Source organism: Pituophis catenifer, unplaced genomic scaffold, assembly GCF_029215685.1.
Source record: "Pituophis catenifer annectens isolate HBS135680 unplaced genomic scaffold, rPitCat1.0.hap2 SCAF_1, whole genome shotgun sequence".
NCBI lineage: Eukaryota > Metazoa > Chordata > Lepidosauria > Squamata > Colubridae > Pituophis > Pituophis catenifer.
The window spans coordinates 327,172,267-327,190,015 of NW_027256881.1; the positions used below are offsets into that span (position 1 = coordinate 327,172,267).

A 17,749-nucleotide genomic window follows, 5' to 3' on the forward strand; every position below is an offset into this window, starting at 1 on the left:
CACGGTTTTGGAATTTCTTTTCCAAGCTAGCCAATGAAATATTTGTTTTTGTCTTGCTGGAAGGGTGCTTTGAAAACCTATGCCTGGAAGAAACAAAACACGAGAAAGTGGAAATTGGGGAGAAATGTAGGTAAAATAAAAGGGATAAACTATTAGAGAAAAAGGATACAGACATATGCTTTTCTCTCATGATAGTAGTAAACATTTAGAGCATAAACCAGGGCTCCAATTACTGGGAACTAGGCTGAAAAAAAAGCAAACAACTTGTTATTTCCTTCTAGGCTCCTGAGAGACCCTTAATGAGTCTTCTGATGCTCTCCAGGTGTCTTTCTCTTCAACTCCCACAGTCGAACTCCTAGCCCAGAGGTGTCAAACTCGCGACCCAGCGGGCTGGATGTGTCATGTACTGGGCCTGCCCCCCCCCTTTAGTGAAGGGGGAAAAAGTCCCAATATGTCACGTGATGCTGCCATGATGACGCGAGTTTGACATCGCTGTCCTAGCCAGTGGCTGTGCTCACAAGGGATTATGGAGGTTGAAGTACAACATGTCTGACTAAGACAAGATTTGGAGAAGAATTGCCAACTTGGTCTACGTATATGCAGGGGTGGGCTGCTGGGGGTTCACAGAGGTTTGGGAGAACCTCTAGCTAAGATTCTGTGCAGTTCGGAGAACCCCCAAATCCCACTCCTGGCTGGCCCCGCCCACCCCACCCCGCTGCTTTCAGGAGTACCACGTGGCCTGTTTTGTATGCAGGTAAGTGCAGGGCACGCGCGGAGGCTCGGGGTGGGTGAAAACCAGGCCTACCAGAAGTTTGGGAAGGCCGGAAATGAACCTGCTTCCGGCCACCAGAGGGCCTCCGGAACCTGGAGAGGCCATTTTTGCCCTCCCGGAGGCTCAAGGAAAGCCTCCGGAGCCTGGGGAGGGCAAAAACACCCCCACACACACACCGTGGTGCAGGAGGCCGACTAGGTCACGTCCACCATGGCCACGCCCACCCAGCAACCGGGCAGAGAACCCCTTGCTAAAAATTTTGAAGCCCACCCCTGCGTATATGTGTTGAGTTCATACAAGACATTAGACCTAGGTTAACCAAATGCAGTGGTTGTGTTCATATAAGATGTGCCCAGCCAATGAAATTAGGACATTATTATGGATAATATGCTTCTCATATGTTCAGATATCAACTGGCTTCCCACAATGGGTTTTACCATGGATTTCCAAATGCTGTCTGCAAATAGTCCTGATTCCAGAAAGTTTTTTTTTTTCTCCAAATTATGCTTTTTAGTGTGCAATTAGGCCACAGATATCTTGAATGTTACAGTTCTCCATCCTTCACCTAAAGCCCTTTCAGAGAAAGAATATAGTGAAAAGATTTCAAGCCTTCATCAAACAACTGACACACACACACATATATATGGCCCCATCTTACAAAAAGGGGGGTTGTGTCCCTACTTTGTTTCTCTTTGAATTAGCATACGGCCTCAATTCTTCCATAGCTAAGGACAAGGACTCGGTATTCTTTAAGAGCCTTGAAATAGAACGTGTAAAAATAATTTAGAACTGTTGTCTTAGAGTGCCTCAAAGGGAAGGTTGGTCTGAACTTTTGCTTGCTTCCTTAGATAGCTTATTCAATAAAAAAAAAGAAAAAGAAAGAGCCATTTTCTCTCCTTCTCCATTAAAATGGTTATTTAGGCAGTTATTTTGCTGCTTGCAAGAGAGGAGACGCTGACTCCAGTAAGGCTTTGCTAAGGGTTCTTGAGGTCTCTGCTAAAAGCTTAGCCCAAGGTAACATAAACTGGACTTCAATTTGATTTAGGTATGTGAAATATGGGTAAAGCACTGTATGTACATGTAAATATTGTTTATGTGTTCCGGTGGCTTTTTTGACAGCTTTTATAAAATGCCACAATGATTCCAATCCAACTAATATTGCAAGGAAAATCATTTAGGATTGTGATGGCGAACCTATAGCACACGTGCCATAGGTGACACACAGAGCCCTCTCTGCGGGCACACAAGCCATCACCCCAGCTCACCTCTGCCGTGCATGTGCATGCGCCTCCTGCTGGTTTTCGAGTCTCTGCCGTGCATGTGCGGGGGTTGCGTGTGCATGCATGGAGGGGCACATGTGGTCACACTCACATGTGGGGGGGCACATGCAGGGGGTCACGCACGCACGCATGCACGGAGGCAGGGCACGCAGGGGGATCACAGGTGTTTATGGCACTTGGCTAACCCGAAAAGGTTAGCCATCACTGATTTAGGAGCTTATGCATCCGTTTCTGTTGTTGTTTCTCTTGCTGCTTAGAAATACTTTTAAAAATGGCTTTGTTGCCAAAGCATCAGCGGTAGTAAGCATTATACAATCTGGTTGACCTTATCCCCAAAAGAGTATGAAAATTTCTATTTTCTTTGTTTTTGACAGGTAAAGGCATATTTAAATTCAGTCCAGGCTTATTTCCAATGAAAGCTAGGCTATGTAGAGCACCTTATTAAGATTCTTTCTTTCTTTCTTTCTTTCTTTCTTTCTTTCTTTCTTTCTTTCTTTCTTTCTTTCTTTCTTTCTTTCTTTCTTCTCTCTCTCTCTCTCTCTCTCTCTCTCTCTCTCTCTCTCTTCTTCCTTCCTTCCTTTTTCTTTCTCTCTCTCTCTCTCTCTCTCTCTCTCTCTCTCTCTCTCTCTCTCTCTCTCTTTAAAAAGGAAGCAATTAAATCAATTTCCATCTGCAATAATGCTGTCATAAGGTATGGATAGAATACAGGTAGTCCTTGACTTACAAAAGTTTGTTTAGTGACTGTTCAAAGTTACAATGGCACTGAAAAATGTGACTTATGACCATTTTTCAACATTACGACCTTTGCAGCATCCCCGTGAACACATGATCCGAATTCATATGCTTGGTAACTGGTTCATACTTCATGATCGTTGCTGTGTCCAAGGTCATGCGATCCCCTTTTGTGACCTAGTGACCAGCAAAGTCAATGGGGAAGCCAGATTCCCTTAACAACCATATTACTAACTTAACAAATGCAATGATTAACTTTACAATTGTGGCAAGAAAAGTCATAAAATGGGGCAAACTCACTTAAACAAATGTTTCACTTAGCAACATCAATTTGGGGCTCAATTGTGGTTGTAACTTGAAGACTAACTGCGGTGGTGATATTCAGCCGGTTTGGACTAGTTCGAAGGAACCGGTAGCGGCGACTGCGGGTGGGGCCGCCCCCCCCCCGCCCCAGTGTAATACCATCCTATTTAGCCACGTTTTCAAGGTCGGGCGCCTGCACAGAAGATACACGCATGAGCAAAGTGCATGTGTGGAAGGCCGGGCACATGCGCAGAATGTGTTCGCGGGGTGAACTGGTGATAAAAAATATATGAAACCTACGTCTGACTACCTGTATATCATAGAATTTTACAATGGGTTTCTTAAAGTGTGGGGAAGGAGTATATGGTTCATGGTTATTATTTTGTAAAAAAAGAGAGGTAAACTAAAACCATTTTAAATGTCAATCAAAGCATATATCTACCTTGCAAATAAAGCCCATTGCTTTGGAGTATATATCCATAGAATCACTCACTGAGACTAAAAAGAGATAATGGATATTTTTTTAAAAAAAGAAAATAATTAATGATTCCAACATTTTGTACAGGTAGGTTTGTTTTTTATGATTCCTGCAAGCCAAGAAGAAACAAAATTAGATCTACTGGGAATCATGATGGGAACCTTTCCGTCCTCCCCCAACATAAATCAAATGTGAGCAGGAGTCATTCTAAAAAAAAATATCAAAAGGTGTCCAGTCATTCTCAATGACTGGATATCGATCCATTGCTCAACTTCCTGGAGTCCTGGGGACCCTTATTTCATTTACAAAGTCACCCCTTTTTATAGATAGATAGATAGATTTAGCCAGGTTCTTCCTACGTAAACCAAGATTTTTATGCAGCCCTAGTTCAGTGAAATCCCAATCCACTAGTTTCTAGGCTTTTTTTTTTTTTCCCCCAGGCAGGCAGCAAGCACCCTGCTCCTTAGTCTCCCAATGGGCAGCAGGGTGCTTGCTGGCTGCCTGGGAAAAAAAAAAGCCTAGAAACTAGTGGATTGGGATTTCACTGAACTAGGGCTGCATAAAAATCTTGGTTTACATAGGAAGAACCTGGCTAAAGAGAAATACACATAAAGGCCTACGAAAATAAAAGAAAACATACATACATACATACATACATACATACATACATACATACATACATCATTCCATTATGCTTGGACAACTTATAGCATACTCCTCAAGAAGACCACCTTTCAGATAGAAAGGAGCCAGGATGTTGCAATGATTAAAATCAGTATTGTGGGTAAACTCTGCCCACAGGCTGGAATTTCATCCTGACAGGCTCAAGTTGACTCAACCTTCCATCCTTCTGAGGTCAGTAAAATGAGAATCCAAATTGTTAGGAGTAATATTCCGACTTTGCAAACTCCTCAGAGAGTATTGTAAAGCAGTATGGAGCAGTATATAAATCTAAGTGCTATTGCTATGAACTGCAATTTTGTCTTGCCCAGCCATTAAGCTATAAAGTATAATGGATCTTTGAAGTCTAATATATCTGAAAGGGGGCAGGTAATCCAAGAACTTCCGGAACTAGTGTAACTTGATATATTGAGATGTTGAACAATGCCGCAGAAATAAGGTTATTGCACATGAAAGTTGTCCTGCAACAATTTGTGCTGAAGGATATTGGATATATATATTTCACACAATAAATGTGAAAAGATCCAGGATCTCATCTCATTTCAAAGAAACACATATTCTTCGAATGTTGCAGACCCATCCACTGGAAATAGTCTTACCAAGTCTTGTAAAAAGAAAAAGGAAAAAAGGAAGACATGCCATAGCATATTTTGTAGAGCATCTATTCATTTCACTGAGGCTTATCCACTGGATGAGGTCCATTGCTCTCATCTCACTCTGATAAAAACACAACAAACCACAACGGAGGAATTAGCTTGATATCACGTACTTCTAGAGTTTGGATCGGATTTTGTTTTCAACTCTTTGTTTTTTCACATCATTGCTAATGAGTTTGGGGGAGGGGGGTGAAAACGGGGGGGGGGGGAAGCTTCATGCAAAAGCAATTGCATGCCTCTCTTTTATTATCCTGGAGAGCACCTACAGTAAAAATTAAAATACCATCAAGCACAATATAATGAAATGTTTATATCATATACCTTATCAGGAAATCATAGAGAAAAGAAAAACAGTAAGTGATTCCTTTTTTTTTTATTGAAAAAGTTTTACAAATACATTTTCTCCCCAATTTCCCCCCCCAACCCTCCCTAACCCCCCCTAACCCTCCCTAACCCCCACTAGCCCTCCCCTCCCCCCAGGACTTCCACAAAATATAATCCAAATCAAAATCACATTTTATAAAACTTGAACCCCTCCACCCCCTGTATATTTTTCACATCTTCACAAAACAGTAAGTGATTCCTGACTGGAGTGATCCCTTTGAATTGATGAACACATTTGAAATAGATAGATAGATAGATAGATAGATAGATAGATAGATAGATAGATAGATAGATAGGGAGGGGGGGGGAGAGAGACACAGACACACAGACATATATATCCAAATTGATGTAATTAAAAGAAAAGTAACTGTCAAAGGAGCATTGATATTGTTTGTTTAGTACTTAGAAACCATCTCTGTCTTGTACTAAGACCTGTGAGTAAGTTCATATCAGTACTTCACTATTTTCTGTTCCCACAATCATCTCTCATGGAGCCTAGCTTATTTTGTAAAACAAACATGGCAACAGAGCACTTTGGTTTGTAATACCATGTTTCCCCGAAAATAAGACTTCCCCCAAAAATAAGCCCTCCCCGAAAATATTTAAACGCATGCGCAGCCTGTCCCCACCATTTCCTCTAGTTAAGGTTAGGGAGACAGAGCTGGAAATCAGGTAAGACTGCAAGAGGAGCCCCGTCTTGCTCCACGCCCCCCAAAATAATAAGACCTCCCTGAAAATAAAGCCAAGTGCTTATTTCAGGATTCAAAAAAAATATAAGACGGTCTTATTTTTGGGGAAACACGGTATATGTATCTCTGAGTTAATATTAAGATAGGTGTGTGGATGGATGGGTGGATGGATAGACAGACAGATCATAACTTAAAACACCTAGGAAGAGAAAGAACAGAAAATGTTGAGGCAGAAACTTGCCAATATTTCCCAAGCTAGTGTTCTGCACTTAGGAGAACAGGATTCAGATATTTTCGAAAGATAACTCATGCAAAGAGTGATAATGTAACATTAGATGGATCTGGTGCAGGGTGGGTTCTACTTACCTTTACTACCGATTTGCAACGGGAGCACACATGTGCATGCTTCTGTGCATGCGCAGAAGCTTCTGCGCATGCACAGATCCTCCATTATGACATTTGGGTGGGTGGGCGGAGCCTCCTGCCGCTTTTACTACCAGTTCGCAAAGCCACCACTGATCTGATGTATGGAAATGAAGCTTACTCAATGATTTTTGAAGACAAAGAAGAAATGTTCATTCTTGTCCAAGTTTGAATATATGTGTTGTGTTTTATTTAATGATTAATTGTAGTATTTTAGTGATTTCTCCATGGTGATTTTAAATGGTAGAGGTATATTCTTCATGTAGCACTTGCACAATTGTAAATTAATTGTGAATATTTAGGAAAATGAGATGTCAATCCCTTTTAGGATAGCTCCCATGTATTATCCAAAATAAGCTATGGAATAGTTATTCTGATAAAACTTATCATTAGAGAGGTAATGGCTGATTGTAACAGGTTCAGAAGTCTTTTGAATGGACATTGTGAAGAAATAGCCATAAAGACATAAAGAATGCATATTATATGGTAGGAAAAAGAAGAGAAAAACAACAAAATCTGTAGCCGACATACTGTGAGTATTTGTTGTATCTTTGAGATACTGGTGTCAAGCTCAGTATGAATAATTTACCTTACTGAACAGTAATTTGCAAAAATATAAGTGACAGGTTTCTTTTCCTAGCCAGGTAAGATGCAATAAGTATATTCTTACATGTTTATGTTTATATGTTCCAACTATGTCTTTTTGTTGATCATACTAATTGACTCTTGCATTGCTCTGATTGCTTTGCAATGCATGAAATACAGCTGAAGTTCAGGTTACCTGTGTTTCATCACAGTGTGCCATGAAAAAAAGCCAATGCAATCCTAAATTGCATTAACAGAGGGATACAATCAAGATCAAGGAGGTACTAATACCACTTTATAAAGCCTTAGTAAGAGCACACCTAGAGTACTGCATCCAGTTTTGGTCACCACACTATAAAAAAGATTCTGAGACTCTAGAAGCAGTGCAGAGAAGAACAACCAAGATGATTAGGGGGCTGGAGGCTAAAACATATGAAGAACATTTACAGGAACTGTCCAGTCCAGTGAAGAGAAGGACCAGGGGAAACATGATATCAGTGTTCCAATATTTGAGGGGCTGCCACAGAGAGGAAGGGGTCAAGCTATTTTCCAAAGCACCCAAAGGCCAGACAAGAAATAATGGATGGAAATTGAACAAGGATAGATTCAACCTGGAAATAAGGAGAAATTTTCTGACAGAGCAATCAACCAATGGAACAGAAGTTGCCTTCAGAAGTTGTGGGAGCTTCATCACCGAAAGCTTTCAAGAAGAGACTGGACTGCCATCTGTCAAAAATGGTGTAGGGTCAACTTGGGCAGGGGGTTGGACTAGATGACCTACAAGGTCCTTTCCAACTCTGTTAATCAGTATCTGTATTTGATAAGTTAATGGCCTTGTTTTGTTACAGCGATTGGAATCTCATAAAGATTATCCCCAAGGAAGTCACCAAGGAAAGAATTTTCATCTAAAGTTAATATCAGGAACAGAGTAACTATTGATTATCATCAGCATCTTGGAGAGATCTCACTCTATCTACAGCAATGGGAAAAAAAAAATCAGTCTGCCAGAAGTATTGATAGAATAATGTAAACAATTTAATTAATTGTGCCTGCAAAGGGTATGGCTTTCAAATTGATTTGTGAAACTTAGAAGTTTACAAACAATAAGGTTTTCACTCGCAGCAAAGAATTTATCATTTTGCATTTCTAATAATTGATGCTGGGGCAACTCAAACCAGAGTAAGTATTTAGTGTGAGAGTATACTGTACTAGGCTAAAAAGAACAAAACAAAACTGTAGTGTTACCAATATCCGACAGACTAATAGAGATGAATAGAGAGGCATAGGAAAACAGCAGAGTAAACTTACTGTAAGGAATGTATGTCTGTCCATCTCCAATAAAATAAATTATCCATCTTTAAAAAGAACAGACTTTTGAGTACCAGGTGTTCCTGGGAGGGATGTTGTCATCATAATTTGCATAGCGCTGGCTGTTGTTGAAATTAAATATTGAACTTCATCCAAGGTAGGCAATCCAAGGCTTTTCATCCCATGAACTCATTGGTGCTTTAATGCAGCCCCATAGTCTCTTTCACAATGTGCCATTGAAATGAGGATTGTATCCCACTGCAAACCTACATGAACCTCTTCTTTGATTCAGCTGTAACATTCATCTTATGTCTGTTCTTCTATGGGGTCTTGGGTCTATAAAACAAGGATGAGCTTTATAAAGCTGTGCTGTATTGAAGACGAAGGCCTGAATGGTCTATTGAAGAATAGATACTGTACTAGATGAGTAAGAATAAATATTTTATCATAGATCATACCAGAAGTTTGGTGACTGCCTTTTTTGGGTACCGTATTTTTTGGACTATAAGATGCACCTTTTCCCCCCCTAAAAGGGGGTGAAAATTTAGGTGCACCTTATACACCGAATGTAGTCCCGCCCACCCACTGTCCCCCACCCTTTGACCTCTGCCTTGCAGCAGTTACCTCCTTGCAAGCAAACAACAAGAAAAAACAGCTCCTTTCAGCTTTAGCACAGGCTAATTAGCACAAGTTGATTGATCAGCCTCCCGACTCTCAGCTGATTTGCTCTCAGCTGTTTTGCGCAGGGCTCTGCTGCTTGCTGCAATGAAGTAAATTGTTAGAGCAGATTTTTTTTTCCTTGTGCTGATCAAGCTATGCTGAAAATGAAAACGAAAGTAAAACAGGCTGCTGTTTGCTGCAACGAGGCAAAATTGCTCAGAGGCAGATTTCTTTTTCTTCTTTTCCTCACCAAAAAAGGTAGGTGCGTCTTATACTCCGGTGCGTCTTATACTCCGAAATATACAGTAATTTTCTGCAGCAACCGGCATTAAGTCATGACTCAGGACAGTTATTAAGTTAACTGTCATGATGTTCCTTTTCAAGATGAACAGCATAATGCAAAGTACAGGAAAAGTCTAAGATGTCTTAAGCAAAAGAAATTCAAGACAGGAGCTAAGGGAACAAAAGAAGAAATCTAAGGTAATCTACTTTACACCAATGTCATTCACTATATATATTACTCTTAATTGAGAGCTTTATTTCATCATTTGAGTGCCTGACAAGAGATAGCCTCTCTGTGCACATCCAACACTGGATGCTGAAAAGTGGAGATATTTTTTTAATAAGACCTCCTGCTCATGCGAATCATCCCTGCATCAACTCAATAAGTTCAGACTGCTCCAGGAGCTGTTGATTCAGTTCTACAGAGGAATTATTGAGTCTGTCATTTGTACTTCTATAACTGTCTAGTTTGCTACAGCAACCAAACAGGATAGATACAAACTTTAACGGATAGTTAGGACTGCAGAAAGAACAATTGCAAGTCAGTGGAAATCTGCCTTCCACTGAGGATCTGTATACTGCACTGGTCAGAAAGAGGACTGAGAAAATATCTACAGACCCCTCATACTCTGAACATAAAGTGTTTCAACTTCTTCCCTTTAGGGCACTGCATGCTCAAACAATTAGTCACAGAGACAGGTTTTTTTCCCCTTGTGCTATCACTCTGCTGAATACCTAAAAATTACCACAAAGATATTTACCCATGTAGTAGAGTTGTATTACTATTCTCATCTTTCCGACTCCTATTGGTGTCTTATGGCTATACGCCTATTGGTATCTTATGATACTTTGTTTGTATGTGTACTAAGATCTTCTGCACTGGAGACAAATTCCTTGTGTGTCCAATCATACTTGGCCAATATTCCATTCCATTCCATTCCATTCCATTCCATTCCATTCTATTCTATTCTTTCTCTCATTTAAGATCTTGAGTGGATGATATTTTAGTAGTCCATCAGATAGTTATTTAAAACATTTCTGCATCAGTCATATCTCCAAAGCCTTCAAAGACGAGACTGTGCAGTACCTAAGATAGCAGCTTTAGTGACAGTTGCTCAATCCAAATCTAGAAGTGGAGCTCGAAGGACCAAACGAGGGCTTCCCTTCATCGTTTTAAGTATTATCTCAATATTACAGTGCTCTAGTTCAAGTAATTGGTAAAGCTAGAGACATTGTTGCCCCCATCTTTTGAAATGATGTCCAAATGCCATTATTGAATGGTTTATTTTCATTCTTTTTACCTTTCTTCCTTCACAGCAGGGGATCAGATTTAACTAGGTTTCCTCCGCTGCTTTCACCCTTCCTTTGCACATATTAAAGACTCCTCTTTTGCCTCATTTATTTGTCAGTGCAAACCTATTCATTCTCTCCTTGTGATCATTATCGTCCTGTTTTCTTATTATTAAACAAGATCTTTTTTTCATCTTTCTATGTTGACTTTTGACCCTATTGCAGAGTTAACAACTTGTTTCATTGCAAATACTCCCTTGGTGACCAAACAAAAAAGAGAGAAAAGATAATTCTTATATTAAATTGACTTTCTCTTCTTCTTTCTTTATCTCTGATAAACTGCTCTGCTCTTGAATTCTTACTGTAGGGATTTGAATAGGTAATGAGGAGACTTGGTTGACTTCAAAGCTTCTGATTGAAAAATATATGGAGTTATGTGCAAAATCCTGTGATTCAACAATTGAGAGATTACTTCTGCTATTTCAGAAAAAGATGGTGGTTTCTTGGTTATCATGCTATGTAGAAAATAAAAATAAAAACTCACGATGTGTTTTCTTTCCATAGTTCTAGCTCAGCTCTTGGATGGAGGAGGAAAGTGTTTTTTGAGAGATACTTGCATGTTTCCCAGGGGTGCTTACAATTAGTTTCTCTAATGCCATGAGTAGCAAATAGGGCCTCTGAGCTAGTCCCATGAGACACAAAAAGGTTTGGTTGCATCCTCTTGTAAACTTAATGGTTGGATAAACATCCATTGAGTATGTGCATTCACTATGCATTTTCATCCATTATATAGTAAGTCATAATTTTGTTTTGGTTTTGGCTCAGCCTGATGTGTGAACCCAGCCCTTGTAATTTGTAAGCCACAGCTAATTATTAAAATTGCATGTGGATAACCAGGATACTGTGATTTCTTTGACAAATTAGAAATAAAACAAACCAAATCATTTCATTTTGGTATATCAGAGAAAATAGAAAACCCCATTTGCCCCAAGAAGTGTTTCTTAATTACAGTCATATAAATGAAGACAAAACACTTCTATGGGTAAGCTGGATTTGAACAACAGAAAAAATAGATTCATTATGTCATATGTATTATAATTGTCACATCCATACATGTACATAAGAGCAAATGTCAACCAAATAGGAAAAATTGTGAAAATCTGTTTCTTTAATACTGAGACATAAATTTTGTTAAGTGAATCAGATTGCAACATGTCAGTTTTAAATATAGATTATTTCCCTTCCAAACTATGAATTTCATCCTCTTAAAATAATACCTTCTGTGTTAGCATCTCTTCCCACTTTCAAATCTGATTTGACAAAGCTATTTCAAAGAAGCCTTTTATGGTAGAATAAACATTTTGTATATTTTACCCAAACTACAGTGCACTATTATTGTGAATTAAGAGATTCCTTAATAGGACAAGCCATAAAACAATAAAGTAATGCCAACATTTTAATTTCCTCCCTATCCAATTTACCCTGCTTTAACCAGTTCTATAATCACTAACAATAAAATTACTATTAGGTAAAGAAGGCACTTCTTTAATAATAAATTTAATAAGGGATGTGGTGGCTCAGTGGCTAAGATACTGAGCTTGTTGATCGAAAGCTCAGCAGTTCAGCGATTCGAATCCCTAGTGCCGCGTAACGGGGTGAGCTCCTGTTACTTGTCCCAGCTTCTGCCAACCTAACAGTTCAAAAGCATGTAAAAAAATGCAAGTAGAAAAATACGGACCACCTTTGGTGGGAAGGTAACAGCGTTCCGTGCGCCTTTGGCATTTAGTCATGCCGGCCACATGACCATGGAGGTGTCTTCGGGCAGTGCTGGCTCTTCAGCTTTGTAGAGATGAGCACTGCCCCCTAGAGTCGGGAATGACTAGCACATGTGCAAGGGGAACCTTTGTCTTTAAAGAAGGCATAGATTGCATGGGACTCTATGGCCATAGGTTAATCTCTTGTACCTTAACCCTCCTTCAAATAACTCAAAACAGCTGCTACTAATCCTTGGAAAGATTTTCAGTTTTGCAGGCCAGGCAAAATTGTATAGGCCAATCTTCAGCAATCAATCCAGACCCAAAACTATTTCCTAATCCGAAGAAGCCCCAGTGCTTTTTTTTTTTTTTTAATCTCTGAAGTTCTCGAAGATGGTACCACCACAATTTGTCAGTAAAATGCTGAGAATCCATGGAAGGGCTATCCATTTTTTAAAAAAATGCAAAAAAAGAGGTGCAAGATGGACTATTTCTGCTGGCTTTAAATGGAACTCTTCCAGAATGCTTTTCATTAAGTATTTTAATTAATTACCAGGGCACCACTGAAACTTATTTATTTATTTATTACATTTAAGGCTTCCTGACCAGAACAACTCTGGGCAGTTTACCTTACAAAAGAATAATATCAAACAACATCTTCCTATCCCAGGTCCTTGGGAAGGAATTGATAGATGAATAAAAAGGCCACATCAAGTGTGAACAATTGGGTGGCTGTGCAACCAACCATAATGGCCCCACTATGGATACATCCTTGATGTGGGGGAAGGACCTGTTATATGCTAATCAGTTTGAGAGCTCTGCGGGTAATAGTGTATTCTACCAAAAGGGTCATACATGCCAAACAGGTCTTCATGGAAGAGCCAGGCTAAATATATGCATCAATCCACTTAATATGGTGAGAAAACAGAAAAATAATCCTATATTGGATTTGTCATCACTTGGGTCAACAATGACTTCATCCGATGTTAGATTTCCTTGGCATCCATTGACAAGTGAGCAACAGGATTTGGGATCTATGGTTGAGCAACCAAGGCTTAGCCCTGTAGGATTACTGGAAGAAGAAGAATCACAATGGAAGACAAAAATATACTGTGTTTGAAAATCCTGTCATTATGGCCTGCTGTTATAAATCAGAACCAACAAGGTGGGTCTTCTTAAAGCAAATATTTGAACTGTAGAAAATAATTCATCCAGAATTAAATAACCTAGCTGACTAGCTGATCAAAGGAGATCCATTACCAGAAATAACATATACAAAGATGCACAACTAGAAAAGATCAGAAGAATTATGAACATGGGAAGACTCAAAAACAATAATTGAATACTAGAAGAAACTCAGATAACAACAATTGGAAATAGTTTGCATGAACTATAGAAATGATAACTTAAAAGAAGTAATAACAATGGAACCAGTACAGTCCAGCTGAAACAACCTGTAAACTAAACCCTTGACAAAAAGAATTAAATGAGAAAATGACAAATCCAGAATTACCAGTATTTACTGGTAACAAGACAGCCAACATTGAAAGAAATGCCCCCGAAAGATCTGGCAGTTATAATGAAGGATGTGAATAAAACACTTGCAAGGATTAAAATAACATCTATCGAACAGGCCAATCAGCTTGCCTATAGAACAGCTGTGGTAGATACTGAAGAACAAATCAAAAGCCAAATCATATTCTATCCCAAAGTGAAAGATCAGACTGAAGGTCCTGATAAAGAAATTTAAGATCAGATGCAGGTAATTTAAAGGACCCGAAAGAGCAAAAATTGAATAATGTAAGGATCAAGGCAAACCTTATAAATAAATATTGGTTCAGCACTAGAAAGATTGAAGAAGCTTTGAAAATCATAAAGCAACAAATAACAGCAATAGCTGGGAAAATTGAACGCTATGAGACATAAATCTTCCAATTTAAGCAAAATCATCCATTTCAATCAGACTAGAGGCAATTCTACCCAAGAATAAATGGCAATAGAAATTCTGAAAATGGAAACCCAAACAAAAGAGAAACAATACAGGTTTGGAAAGATCTATAGGAAACTCAAGATATATACAGCCAAGATGTTGCAATGGAGTTTGGACTGGATGTCCAAATGTACCATACTCATCATCAAACAGAAAAATAGTGAAAACTGAAGAAATAACATCAAGAGTCTGGATGAAGATGACTGCTACAAATTAATTGGGAATCCTTCAGGCTGACCACATCAAGCAGATTGAAGTCAAGAAAAAGTGAATACATCAAGAGAATGTATTAGAAGTGAATACATCAAGAGAATGAAGAAGATCTTGAAGTCCAAACTCATTGGAGGAAATACCGTCAAGGTAATAAACTCCTGGGCAATTCCAGTCATTCCAGCTGGAATAGTGGACTGGAATCAAGAAGAACAAAAAGCCCTAGATAAAAAGACCAGAAGAATAATGACAATGAATCATGCCCTTCATCCTTGCACTGACATTGACAGACACTATCTACCAAGGAAAATAGTTGGACATGGAATGTTTTAAGTGTATCAGATAGTTAAAGAACAAAAAAAAAAAAAAGAATAGGAAGAATATCTGAAGGACAGTGAAGAAGATGGGCTGAAGCTAATATACCAGGAAGGCTTACTGAGTATTGGAGAGACCAAACTGACCTACAGGAAAGACCAAATGAGAACAGAATGAAGGCATGGAAAGACAAAGCATTACATGGCCAGTACTTAAAAAAAAAAAATAGTAGCAAAAACAGATGATGACAAGACCTGGCAATGGCTAAGAGCAGGAAAGTTGAAAAAAAGAGACAGAGGGGCTAATTCTGTCTGAGTAAGACCAAGCCTTAACAAATGCACATACAGTCAGAATTGAGAAGACAGGATGCATGGATTTATGGATAGATAGATGATAGGTAAATGATAGGTAGATAGGTAGATGATAGATAGATAGATAGATAGATAGATAGATAGATAGATAGATAGATAGATAGATAGATAGATAGATAGATAGTAGTTAGAGATAGGTAGGTAGGTAGGTAGGTAGGTAGGTAGGTAGGTAGGTAGATAATAAATAGATGATTAGATAAATAGGTAGGTAGATGATAGATAGATGATAAACAGATAGATAGATAGATAGATAGATAGATAGATAGATAGATAGATAGATAGATAGATAGATAGATAGATAGATAGATAGATCTGAGCTCCACAAAGAAAGAAAAAAATTAAAGCTCACAATCCAAAATGAGCAAAACTAATGATGTGATTATTAAGCCAAATATTTTATTTTATTTATTTATTTTAAATTTCAGGGCGGTGTACATCCAGAATTAAAAAAACATAAAATACAAATATTAAAAAACAATTAAAATATATATAAATTTGGCCCAAAATTAAAAATACAAACCAATTAAAACATTTAAAATTTCTTCTTAAGCCAGCCCGGCTTGCTGGAAAAAGTGGGTTTTAAGGGCACGGCGGAAGGCACTAAGGTCTTAGATTCTCCTTATCTCTGGGGGCAATTGATTCCAGAGGGTAGGTGCCCCCACAGAGAAGGCCCTCCCCCTGGGGGTCACCAGCCTACATTGATTGGCTGATGGCACCCTGAGGAGGCCCTCTCTGTGGGAGCGCACGGGACGATGGGAGGTCGTCGGTAGCAGCAGGCGGTCTCGAAGATAACTAGGCCCGATGCCATGGAGCGCTTTAAAGGTGATAACCAGCACCTTGAAGCGCACCCGGAAGACCACCGGGAGCCAGTGCAGCTCGCGCAGGAGTGGTGTTACATGGGAGCGCCGTGCTGCTCCCGTCACTACCCGTGCTGCTGCATTCTGGACCAGTTGGAGCCTCCGGGTGCTCTTCAAGGGGAGCCCCATGTAGAGAGTGTTGCAGTAGTCAAGGCGAGAGGTGACGAAGGCATGAGTGACTGTGCACAGGGAATCCCGATCAAGAAAGGGCCGCAACTGGCGAATCAGGCGAATCTGACAAAAGGTCCCCCTGGTTACAGCTGTCAGATGTTCCTCCAAGGACAGCTGCATATCCAGGAGGACTCCCAGATTGCGAGCTCTTTCTGTGGGGGCCAAAGACTCGCCCCCAATAGTCAGTGATGGAGTCAACTGACTATATCGGGATGCCGGGAGCCACAGCCACTCAGTCTTGGAAGGGTTGAGCCTGAGCCTGTTCCTCCCCATCCAGATCCGCACAGCCTCCAGGCACTGGGACATCACATCAAGGGCATCATTGGGGTGGCCCGGGGTGGAGATGTACAGCTGGGTGTCATCAGCGTACTGGTGGTATCTCACCCCGAAACCACGGATGATCTCGCCCAGCGCTTTACATAAATGTTGAACAGAAGGGGCGAGAGGACCGATCCCTGCGGCACTCCACAGATGAGAGGCCTCAAGGTCGACCTCTGCCCCCCTGCCAACACAAACTGCGACCGGTCGGAGAGAAAGGAGGAGAACCACCACAACACGGTGCGTCCCACCCCCAACTCTTCCAGCTGGTGCAGCATGATACCATGGTCGATGATATCAAAAGCCGCTGAGAGATCTAACAGGACCAGAACAGAGGAGCTACCCCTGTCCCGAGCCCTCCAGAGATCATCAACCAACGTGACCAATGCCGTTTCCGTGCTGTGCCCAGACCTGAAACCTGACTGGAACGGATCTAGATAAGATGTTTCCTCCAGGAATTGTGGGAACTGTCGCGCGACCACACTCTCCACAACCTTCGCCATGAAGCGAAGGTTGGAGGCAGGACAGTAGTTGGCCAATATTGACGGATCCATTAACTCTGACATTTATAGTACTTGAAAGTTGTTTATGTGCAGAGATCTGTGGAAATGTGCAAGTATTAACAGAAAGTATAAATTTGCACATGTGGGAAATAAAGTGTGTACTCATTTGGTAAGCCAGTGGCTAATGAACGGAACTTTTAATTCTCTTTCCAGCATGCATATGCATATACATTTATTTTTTAAAAAATGAAATGATTTCAAGATTATTATCATCAGATACTAAGCCTCTGCCAATTCTAAGCAGAGTGCGGAGGAACAGCTGCTAAAGCTATATATTTATTTTAAATATTTATTGTGCAATTTTAATGAAACTTCTAAAGACATTGGCAAACATTCTAGAAAAAGTATGTCAACAAAAATTAATACAAATAGCATCAGAAGACAGCAGGAAAAACATTAAATAAACAGATAAAATAAAACATTTTTTTTCAAATTGTTTCAATGAAAGAAACATCTGGATATATTTAGGAAGGCTTTGGTGATATATTTTGATTGGTTTTAGATTTACATAAAAGGAAGCTAAAGGGTGAGGTAATAAATCCTTTTTGTTTTCCTTTCACACTAATTCAAATGTGCCTTCAGATGAAGATGATAATGTAAAGAAAATTGGTATCAAAATTTTACAAAGTAAATATCCTGGTCAGGTGTGTGAAATGTATAATGGGACCTGGGAACCG

At 39.8% G+C, this 17,749-nt stretch overlaps 1 protein-coding gene across 3 annotated transcripts in view; it reads left to right on the forward strand.

Annotated features, from left to right (window-relative positions):
• Positions 1 to 17,749, forward strand: part of MDGA2 (MAM domain containing glycosylphosphatidylinositol anchor 2) — a 603,292-nt gene that overhangs the window by 396,136 nt on the left and 189,407 nt on the right. The window lies entirely within an intron of this gene.